This window comes from Nerophis ophidion, linkage group LG25, assembly GCF_033978795.1.
Source record: "Nerophis ophidion isolate RoL-2023_Sa linkage group LG25, RoL_Noph_v1.0, whole genome shotgun sequence".
NCBI classification, from domain to species: Eukaryota; Metazoa; Chordata; class Actinopteri; order Syngnathiformes; family Syngnathidae; genus Nerophis; species Nerophis ophidion.
The window spans coordinates 21,866,272-21,878,198 of NC_084635.1; the positions used below are offsets into that span (position 1 = coordinate 21,866,272).

Sequence of the window (11,927 nt, forward strand, 5' to 3'; positions counted from 1 at the left end):
CATTCAGTCAATGTTATGTAAAATACAGCTAAGAGCTGTATTAGTGCTGACATTGTCATTGGAATCTTATTGTTTCATGGACATAGTCACACTCATGTTGATGTATAGTAGACTTAAACAATTGCCGGATAGAACAAATTGTATAGGGTGTCAGTTTTTTTCCACTGTTCCAGACACAGATGAATCATGTATCGCCTAAAGATGACAGGTGCTGCATTCCATGATGTCATTTATTTTTCTGTGATACAAACCGGCTGGCTCATATTACTGTTGGATTAATTGTAAATAAGTTATCTCATTTTATTCAAATGTGATTGTTTGCTCAGGCATTGTGTAGACAAGCTGAAGAGAAATTAAACTTGGCGTTAGATTGAAATTAGGTTGACCTACCAACTTCAAAGCGGAATTGGCAGATGGCACAGAGCAACGCAGGAAGTTGCTGTATCCTCTGTACTCTGTATATGCATGTGTTAAATTCTCACCACAGGTGTTAGGTTTCCAACACAGCTGCAAATACCCCCTCCTCCTCTAGTGCACCTGTGTGTGTGTTTGTATTGTAGGGCTTTCACAAATGAATTAAAAGGCGAGGAGTGTGCAGAAAGTTTTCAGAGTAAATTAGGAGCCTGTAACTATCTCCAGTTACTCTCCTCGTATGAGAAAAGCAATCACTGGTATGTCTTCTATTCTCTCTTTCTGTGTCTTTATAATAGATAGATAGATAGATAGATAGTACTTTATTGATTCCTTCAGGAGAGTGTCTCATGGTATTTGACTCTGACATTAACTTGGTCCTTCGAGCCGGATACCAATATACCTGAGGATTCCAGCGGGCGTCAGCGGAGATCCAAAAAGACCGTGGCCACGGCAGGACCTCTCTAGGAGGATTCCTAAGTAACCCTTTTCAAAGGCTGGTTGTCAGCTCGTCAGTTGGAATCTAACGGTTGACGGTATTCCGCAGAAGAGGTTAAGACAGCCAGTGGGTGGGATCATCTTTTTCTTGCTGAAAAAGACTGTGTGACTGAGAGGCTGTTAAACTTGTAAAACCTAGGTAAAATAGAGGGACAGCGGAGTCCATGTAGAGAATTTCGAAGGTACTGGAATTTGGTCTACAGAAGGTACTTGTAGATTTAAAGGCACCTTGTTGTGTCAAGAAACTGAAATGTCCGCAAAACTGCAGTCTGCAGGTCGACAGAAACTGCGAAAACTGACATTTCTGCGTGTGAATGGCGTGAACGTGAGAGTGATTGGTAGTGATTACCACTTGGTTTTTCACTCCATATTAAAAGTTGTAAGAAGTAAATAGTGGGTTATTTGTGGTTACTTTAGGTAAGACACCTCTACTGGGGAATAATCTCCTTTAGAAGCAACGTGTACCACGATAATATATTTTAACCACTATCTTACAACGTGACAACAGTAATCCTTATAAGTGTGGCCCTCTAGGGCAGTGGTTCTCAAATGGGGGTACGCGTACCCCTGGGGGTACTTGAAGGTATGCCAAGGGGTACGTGAGATTTTTTTTTAAATGTTCTAAAAATAGCAACAATTCAAAAATCCTTTTTAAATATATTTATTGAATAATCAACAAAATATGAATGTAAATTCATAACATGTGAAAAGAAATGCAACAATGCAATATTCAGTGTTGACAGCTAGATTTTTTGTGGATATGTTCCATAAATATTGATGTTAAAGATGCATTTTTTTGTGAAGAAATGTTTAGAATTAAGTTCATGAATCCAGATGGATCTCTATTACAATCCCCAAAGAGGGCACTTTAAGTTGATGATTACTTCAATGTGTAGAAATCTTTATTTATACTTTAATGACTTTTTTTATTTTTCAACAAGTTTTTAGTTATTTTTTATATTTTTTTCCAAATAGTTCAAGAAATACCACTACAAATGAGCAATATTTTGCACTGTTATACAATTTAATAAATCATAAACTGATGACATAGTGCTGTATTTTTCTTCTTTATCCCTTTTTTTCAACCAAAATGCTTTTCTCTGATTAGGGGGTACTTGAATTAAAAGAAAGTTTACAGGTGGTACATCACTGAAAAAATGTTGAGAACCACTGCTGTAGGGGATGACGGATTACTCCAAATTGATTAAAATGGGAAAAGGACACAGTAAAAATAAACCTCAAGATGAGCTAAAATGTAAAGATTGGAAAGTAATCGAAAAACAGGATCCTGATAGAATCAAATGTTTAAATAAATGGATAGACGATTACAAATTTGAGGGACAATTAAAAACAACCAAATTAGTAGAACTAAGAGGCGCCATAAAAGCAAAAACGAAAGGCAATCTTAAAAAGATGAAGGAAGAAGGCGATGAGGATGTAGAATTTTGGCTAAAAGTGGCCAGGGCCAGAGAGAAGGGAGAGAGAGGGAGAGAGTAAGGGGGGCGTGAATGTGTTTTATTGCAGGAAGGAAGATGATGAGACGGGACACTGCAATAGGCAGAAGAGAGAGACAGAGGAAAAAGTAAATATTAAATGGTTATAAAAAGGTAAAAAGAAGGTAACAAGGAGGTAACAGAAGGCAAAAAGAAGGTCAAAAGTAGATATAAGATGGTTAAAAAAGACAGCAACAACAACGACAGCAGTTACACCCTACTGCGTGTCGGCGTTGTGGCAGAAAAGGACATTTTGCAAGAGACTGTCCTGAAAAAAAACAAAAAAAACAAGCAAAGTAACTCAGTTAATTATATTTATATAGCACTTTTTCTCTAGTGACTCAAAGCGTTTTACATAGTGAAACCCAATATCTATTTTTTACATTTAAACCAGTGTGGGTGGCACTGGGAGCAGGTGGATAAAGTGTCTTGCCCAAGGACACAACGGCAGTGACTAGGATGGCGGAAGCGGGGATCGAACCTGCAACCCTCAAGTTGCTGGGACGGCTGCTCTACCAACCGAGCTATACCGCCCCCGTATCACTGTTAAAAGAAGACACCAATTAGTCATGTTGTCATCGCTGCAAATTTGTCTGTTTGTTTGTTTGTTAATGTGTGTTTAAGTGTGTATCTTTCCAGGTACAAATTGTGTAAAAACCCTAGAGGTTGAAATAAAATTAAAATAGGAAAAAATCTCAAAGTGCTAAAGTGAGATAAAAGTAAAAATAGATGAAGAAATGAGAAGAAATCAAGAAGATTTAATGCAAAATGGAATAAACTAGTGCGTACGACAGAGATAATGTGTATTGACATAAGGTATGAAGAAAATGTAGACTGACGATATGCATGTATGTTTGGGTATATAAACAGCCCTGTTATATATGCAAATATATATGTATATTTTTAAAATCATGAAACAAATAAAAACCTAGATTAATAACTATAATAAGAGTTGATATGTACAGGATGATAAAGTGGGATACATGTTTATTAGCTGAGGAAAGAAAAAAAAAAAACGGTCTTCAAGTGTTGCTGACCATTGCCCTTAGGAGTGCACTCACGCACTCACACACAACTGTGTGTGTGGGGGAGGTGTGAAAATGAATATATCACATGTAAGTTTAAAGTAGGTTTAACTTTGATGTGCAGTATAACATCCATCCATCCATCCATTTCCTACCGCTTATTCCCTTTTGAGGTCGCGGGGGGCGCTGGCGCCTATCTCAGCTACAATCTGGCAGAAGGCAAGGTACACCCTGGACAAGTCGCCACCTCATCACAGGGCCAACACAGATAGACAGACAACATTCACACTCACATTCACACACTAGGGACCATTTAGTGTTGCCAATCAACCTATCCCCAGGTGCATGTCTTTGGAAGTGGGAGGAAGCCGGAGTACCCGGAGGGAACCCACGCATTCACGGGGAGGACATGCAAACTCCACACAGAAAGATCCCGAGCCTGGGATTGAACCCAGGACTGCAGGGCCTTCGTATTGTGAGGCAGACGCACTAACCCCTCTTCCACCGTGAAGCCCAATTTCAATACTAATTATGATTATATCACTTTAATATCATATTGTACATTAGGGGGAAACAATCACTATTCAATCATATTCAATTTTAAATAATAAAATAAAATACAATTTCATTTATGAACAGAAAATGAAAAAAAATATATATTTTAGAACTTCTAATTCACAAAACAAGATTGTCATGTCTTTGTGATCATGTTTTGTTTAGTTGTGTTAGATTACTTCAACACTCCATTAGTTCCTGTTTTTTCACTCCATTGTTTTGTTTCCATGCCAACCCATTAGTTTTCCCCTGTCCCCATGTCATGCACCTGAGTCACTTGGACTCATGCACCTGTTGCCAATCACCACGTCACCTTTTAAGCCTGTAGTTGCCAGGCAGCCAGCCTGCGACATCACCCTCTACCACCCTCTGTGTGTTGAGCTAAGATAAGATAATAATATAACATAGAATAAATAAGGAGACATGGCAATCAAAACAACTATCAGTTAGCGATAGATAACTGTTTTCTTTGAATATTGTTGAATACTAATTGCAAATAAGAAATATAAACAATTGGAAGAATGTAAATTCTGAATATAAAAGTATAGAGTAAGTGGCGTATCGACAGTTAAGTGAGTTCAAAATGTTACTTAAAAAATTACATAAAGTAATACGTATAACATTTGAATTAGGAGAAAAATAACATTAGCTTTATTAAATCATCTACATAGTGAAGGACATTGAACAGTTCTGCTCAGGGATGGAGGGTCTGAGGAGATCTTACAACCTGATAGGGACTGAAGTCCAACAAATTTGGATGACTGCTCTGGGACCAGATTGGCGTTTAATCAGAGGGGACTAGATACCCAACAATGTTCGTGATCAACCCTTACCCTATGACAGCTTAGAATTACACAATCAAGTAGAAGGGTTGATTAACCGAGCACGCAACAGATACAGAATGAGAGCAAATTATACAGAAATAGGAAGAACAAAGCAAAAAATGATGAAACTTTTGATGAATATCGAGTGCGCATGACAAAAGTGTTTAAAACCCACAGTGCATTGGTGGAAGATAATGCACCACAAGGTGCTTATCAGCAACAATTAAAAAACGCTCTTCACGCTGGGTCTAAACCAGCTATACAAGCATGGGTAACCAAACATTACATAGCAATGGCAACAGGCACATTAGAAGAATATATAAACCATGCACTTCATGCAGAAAAATTAGTGAAAGAGAAAAAAAACATGTGAAAGCAACAAAAGACACTTTCCTGTTAGATCAGGACAGTGACACGTTTTATCAAAACACAGGCAGAGGTGGGGGAGGTCAGAGAGGACGAGAACAGTTCAATAGAGAAGGCTTTAAAGGCCGGGGATGACGATTTGCATATCGCAACCAAACAGGGTGCTGGAGTTGTGGGGAAGACGGTCACATTGCACGTGACTGCCCAAAAAGACCAAAAACAAGCATGACTAGGCCAAATTCGAACTAAACCAGATTCTCACATGACAGAGTTGGAACTTGACTGTCAAAAAGAAATAGAAGTCAGTTTAAACATACAGGAAATATTTGCATTAGACACAAAAGGCCCACAGATCGAACTAAAGGTAAACGGAAAGCAAATCACTTTCTTGTGTGATTCCAGAGCATGCAAGACAGTTTGTAAATAATTAAAGGTTCTTATTTGTCAAGACACATGGTGGGACTTAAAGCTGCAAATGGACAAGTAAGTCTAGTCAGTGAATCTGAGCCAGTTTGGATAAGAGACCCTGAGGGAGAGGCATGCAAATTGCCAGTTTTACTATACCCAAATTGTCCAATTAACTTATTGGGAAGAGATGGCTTGACAAAATTGAAATTGGCACTGATAACAGATCCTAGTGGAAAGCTAGTGGTAAAAAGACAATTTGAATTATTAGAAAGTAATGCAATGGTTTTCCAAGGTGCAGGAGAAACATTTTATTACTATGCCTTGGCGGTGCCTGATAAACAGCCAATGAAAGCCGCGGAAAATCTGCTAGTGGGGCAAAAAAATAATTTAGTCAGCCACCGATTGTGCAAGTTCTCCCACTTAAAATGATGACAGAGGACTGTAATTTTCATCACAGTTACACTTCAACTGTGAGAGACAGAATGTGAAACAAAAATCAGGGAATTCACATTGTAGGAATTTTAAAGAATTTATTTGTAAATTATGGTGGAAAATAAGTATTTGGTCAGCCATTCAAAGCTCTCACTGATGGAAGGAGGTTGTGGCTCAAAATCTCACAATACATGGCCCCATTCATTATTTCCTTAACACGGATCAATCATCCTGTCCCATTAGCAGAAAAACAGCCCCAAAGCATGATGTTTTCACCCCCATGCTTCACATTAGGTATGGTGTTCTTGGGATCTTGGGATGCAACTCGGTATTCCTCTTCCTCCAAACACGACGAGTTGAGTTTATACAAAAAAGTTCTATTTTGGTTTCATCTGACCACATGACATTCTCCCATGTGCTCTCTGGAAAACTTCAGACGGGCCTGGACATGCACTGGCTTAAGCAGGGGGGACACGTCTGGCACTGCAGGATTTGATTCCCTGTCGGCGTAGTATGTTACTGATGGTAATCTTTGTTATTTTGGTCCCAGCTCTCTGCATGTCATTCACCAGGTCCCCCCGTGTGGTTCTGGGATTTGTGCTCACCGTTCTCATGATCATTTTGACCCCACGGGATGAGGTCTTGCGTGGAGCCCCAGATCGAGGGAGATTATCAGTGGTCTTGTATGTCTTCCATTTTCTGATAATTGCTCCCACAGTTGATTTTTTTCACACCAAGCTTCTTGCCTATTGTAGATTCACTCTTCCCAGTCTGGTGCAGGTCTACAATTCTTTTCCTGGTGTCCTTAGACAGCTCTTTGGTCTCGGCCATAGTGGAGTTTGGAGTCTGACTGTTTGAGGCTGTGGACAGGTGTCTTTTATACAGATAACGAGTTCAAACAGGTTCCATTATTACAGGTAACGAGTGGAGGACAGAAGAGATTCTTAAATAAGAAGTTACAGGTCTGTGAGAGCCAGAGATCTTCCTTGTTTGAAGTGACCAAATACTTATTTTCCACCATAATTTACAAATAAATTATTTAAAATTCCTACAATGTGAATTCCTGGATTTTTTTCACATTCTGTCTCTCACAGTTGAAGTGTACCTATGATGAAAATTACAGACCTCTGTCATCATTTTAAGTGGGAGAACTTGCACAATCGGTGGCTGACTAAATGTTTTTTTGCCCCACTGTAGATGAAAGGAACATTTCCCTTACAAAACCTGAGGAAAAGATGAAGTCGGATGAATTACATGTCACTACCTGGTACAAAAAGTCCCCAAGGGCTGACCAATCGTACTACGACACTCTTATGATGGTGTCACCAGTCAGAGCCACAGTTACATATCTGTACTCGGATACTGAAAGTGTGACAGCAGCAGCAATAACAATACCAGAGGAAGTTAATCAAAAAATAAATAGAATGTGGTATCCGTTACACATATCATTATTTCGAAACGAACATATGGAATGGAAAGATGTAAGGACATTTGTAGAAAAAGGAGAGAAAGCCACTGACTGGGTAGCGACATCTGTAAACACATGGAAAAGTGAGCAAACTGGATTGACACGGAAAGCACTGTACTGGGCAGTCCAATTGAAAGGGGAAATTTACATGAGAACAGATAAAGATATATGATCTATATTTCTAACCCAAGAGAAGGAAGGATTTTTGACAGAAATTCCTCCAGAGCTGTGGTCCCATGGACCAAAAAATAAATAGAATGTGGTATCCGTTACACATATCATTATTTCGAAACGAACATATGGAATGGAAAGATGTAAGGACATTTGTAGAAAAAGGAGAGAAAGCCACTGACTGGGTAGCGACATCTGTAAACACATGGAAAAGTGAGCAAACTGGATTGACACGGAAAGCACTGTACTGGGCAGTCCAATTGAAAGGGGAAATTTACATGAGAACAGATAAAGATATATGATCTATATTTCTAACCCAAGAGAAGGAAGGATTTTTGACAGAAATTCCTCCAGAGCTGTGGTCCCATGGACCAACGTTGGATTAATAAAAGGAGTTCTGCCAGCAATATTTAGACCTAAAACAGAATAAAGACCATGCATTATGTGACGCTTAGCTGGAATTGTGGTGATGCAGGTCCGTTCTCTCAATTGTGCAGGCGGACTGGACACAGCGTGAAGGTAAGAAATGATTTATTTATACTAAAGAACAAACTAAGAACAAAAACACTTGCACAAGGCACTACAAACAAAACTAGCATGGGAGCTAGAAAGAACCAAAAGCGCTAGCATGTGAGCTAGGGACAAGCAACGAAATAGCGTGGAAGCTAACAAGTACAAAAAGTGTTTCACCACAAGCGGGAGTCAGTGACGTCACCTGTTGCATCGAATACAAACTAGACTGCGAGACTTAATGAACAAAAAGGGCAGGCTTAAATAAAGGAGATAATCACAGAACAGGTGCGCGTGAAAAACAAGATGCAGGTGACACTAATATGTGACTATGGCAACGGAAACACACAGGAAGTGCCACCAGGAACTAAGGGAGACAAATACTAAACAGGATGTGAAAAGACGGAACAAAAACAGAATATGACATGATCCAAGTAGTGAATCATGACACATTAGACAATACCCATTGAAAGCAGATGCTGTGGAAGGCATACAACCAGTAATACAGGATTTAATACAAGCAGGAGTGATTGTGAAATGCGATGACTCACCCAAAGGCACCCCCCTCCACAGGATGGAGGATGGTGCAAGATTTACAAGCAGTAAACAAAGCTGTCATTCAAAGAGCTCCATGCCTTCCAGATCCCTATACTTTATTAAATTCATTAAGACCTGATGCTAAATATTTCATCGTAGTGGACATTAGCAATGCATTCTTTTCTGTGCCAATTGATAAAGGAAGTCAGTTTTGGTTTGCATTCACGCATGAGGGGCAGAGATATACTTATACCAGATTACCACTAGGGTATTGCGAAAGCCCTACTATTTATTCGCAAGCCATGAATACAAGCATGTCCACTCTTCAACCTACAGGTGGAAGTCAAATTTTGTTATATGTAGATGATGTGTTATTAGCATCACCCGATGAAGAAAGTTGCAAAAAAGATACTAAAGAATTGCTTAGACATTTGACAATGGAGGGACACAAAGTAAACAAAAACAAAGTGCAATTATGTAAAACAGAAGTGAAATATTTAGGCCATAATTTGAGCGCAGAAGGGAGAACTATCGTTCAAACAGAAAGATTGCCATTTTAGAAGCACCAAAACCAATGACAAAAAGGCAAATTATGTCATTTTTGGGTTTAACAAATTATTGTCGAAATTGGATACCAAAATATGCCGAAATTACAGCACCATTGCAGAAATTAATGTATGAGGAAGATATTAAAATGAAATCCCCAATTACATGGTCAAAAGAAGCAGAAGAGGCATTTTGTTTGATAAAACAAGTATTGGTGTCAAGTGCAACATTAAGCACTACCAAATTATGCTAAACCATTTATCCAGACTGTGGATTGTAAAGGACCTTTTATGACATCATTGTTGATGAAAATATTAGGGGATAAACATCAACCGATAGCTTATTTTTCAGCTAAGTTAGACAGTGTAGCATGTGCATTACCACATTGTGTAAGAGCAGTAATTGCAGCATCTATGGCACTAGAAGCAAGCGGCAGAATAGTGTTATTTCATCCATTAACACTTTTTTTTTTTTTTTTTTGTCCTGTACAGCTTGATGTAGATGTCCATATCGGCTGTTCAGATTTACTTTACAAAAGAGAAGTGTAGGATACTTCTCTTGTTGCCTTATTTGAATTTGACTTTATTAAATGTATTTATATTATCATTTGGTGCAGCGGGCCGGAGCAGGAGGGGATAGAAAGAGAAAAAAAGGAAGACACAGGCGGAAATTGTGGCTGATTAGACAGAGAGACAAAAACAACAACAGCAAACACAACAAAAACAAAAAAAACAACAACAACAATAAAACAACACCAGCACATACGATATGTACAAATATGATCGTAAAAGTGATAGCAAAGAAACAGTTAGTGAAATAAATAATATAGGAATGACAATGAGCATTTTTACACTACAACTGGAGCAATACAAATACCAATAGAAAAAGCGCGATTGATTATGAACAATACTAATAGTTTACCTCTATTATCAACAATACAGTTGTTCAAATGCAACAATACGTATACAAAATGATAACTAGAAAGATAAAAAAATAAAAAATAAATTAAAAAAAAAGAATACCAAAAGATGGAGGGGAAGAGAGAGAAGCAACCTATATTAATCTTGTAGATTGTTATAGTAACAATGAGATAAGCTTTGTCAGTATGCCATGTGTTACCCAGTTTCCCCTAGGGCAGGGGTAGGAAACCTATGGCTCTAGAGCCAGATGTGGCTCTTTTGATGACTGCATCTGGCTCTCAGGTAAATCTGAGCTGACATTGCTTGACACGATAAGTAATTAATAATTCCACTTGTACTCACAGTGTTAAAAATAATGTTGAAAATATAAAACATTCTCCTGTATTTTTAATCTGTTTTCTACCGCACCTGTTTAAGAAGTTGTGTTAATGGTAAAAAGTTATTTATTTATATTTGGTTAGTGTGGGGCTTGCTGTCCTGAGGGGTTCTTCACATCACCAAGCACCAACATGAGAGCCTGTTTCAGGGTTACAATATTGTTTCATTTTTCAATAGTTTCCAGCAGTCGTTTTTTTCTCTTTCGTTCTCGCTCGCACACTGGCTCCAGCTCCAACCCCGTCTCTCCTCGTGGCTGCTGCTTTTAACAGAGCGACAGATGATTAGATAACAAGGCCCAGGTGGGCCGTCCACGCACCTGTCGCTGATTTCGAGGCCGGTCCTGGCACACCCCGCTTCGCTGCAGGCCCGCAGGACACGCCCCCTCAACAGTTAGCTTCAGAATAACAATGTTATTACAAAGAATAAGAGAGCTATTATACTCTAGAAATGTTGGTCTTACTTAAAAATGCACGCGTTTAGTGTTGAAAAAAATATTATATGGCTCTTACGGAAATGCATTTTAAAATATTTGGATTCTTGGCTCTCTCAGCCAAAAAGGTTCCCGACCCCTGCCCTAGGGCAACAACGTTGATATATATTTGATGAAACGTGATCATGTGCATGAGTATATGTATGTATATGTACTGGTATATGAACAGAATGTGTATATGAATGTTTGTACAGTAAATGTATATGTACAGTATACGTATGTTTGTACAGTGAATGTATATGTACAGTATGTGTATATGTATGTTTGTACCGTGAATGTATATGTACAGTATGTGTATATGTATGTTTGTACAGTGAATGTATATGTACAGTATGTGTATATGTATGTTTGTACAGTGAATGTATATGTACAGTATGTGTATGTTTGTACCGTGAATGTGCGTGTAGATGGACAAACTTGGAATATGTAGGTATGTACTCTATTTGTGTATGTATGTGGGAGCGTATGTATGAATAACGGTGTGTGTGTGTGTGAGTATATGTGTGTTTGTATGTACAATATATTTGACTCCGAGTGTGCGTGGGAGCCAGAGTACGGCCCCAGCCGCCCAGAGAGCCCAACCCAAACAGCAGGTGTGGCGCCAGGGGAACCAGGGACCACCGGCCCCACGCAGCCAGGCCGCCCAGCGACGGGAACCCCAGAGCCCGGCCCACAGCGCCGCCCTGAAGAGCCAGCAGCTGGCCGTAGACACACGCGTCCGGCAGAGGACAGGGCACGAGAGAAGCACCGGACAGCCAGACCCCAAGCCAGCGAGAGACAACCACCCACCCGGGCAGAAAGAGGGGACGCCCCGCCCGGGGGAAACCCAGAGACTCCCCACAGCCGGACGGGGAGACCACCCCCGCCCCACCAGCACCCCGACCCCAAAAAACCC

General features: G+C 39.5%; 1 long non-coding RNA gene across 1 annotated transcript in view; it reads left to right on the forward strand.

Moving 5' to 3' along the window:
• Window positions 1–511: 511 nt before the first annotated feature.
• Window positions 512–11,927, forward strand: part of LOC133542959 (uncharacterized) — an 18,523-nt gene continuing 7,107 nt past the window's right edge. Inside the window, exon 1 of the long non-coding RNA XR_009804267.1 lies at window positions 512–671. This is a non-coding gene — a long non-coding RNA (uncharacterized LOC133542959). The remainder of the gene's footprint in view (window positions 672–11,927) is intronic.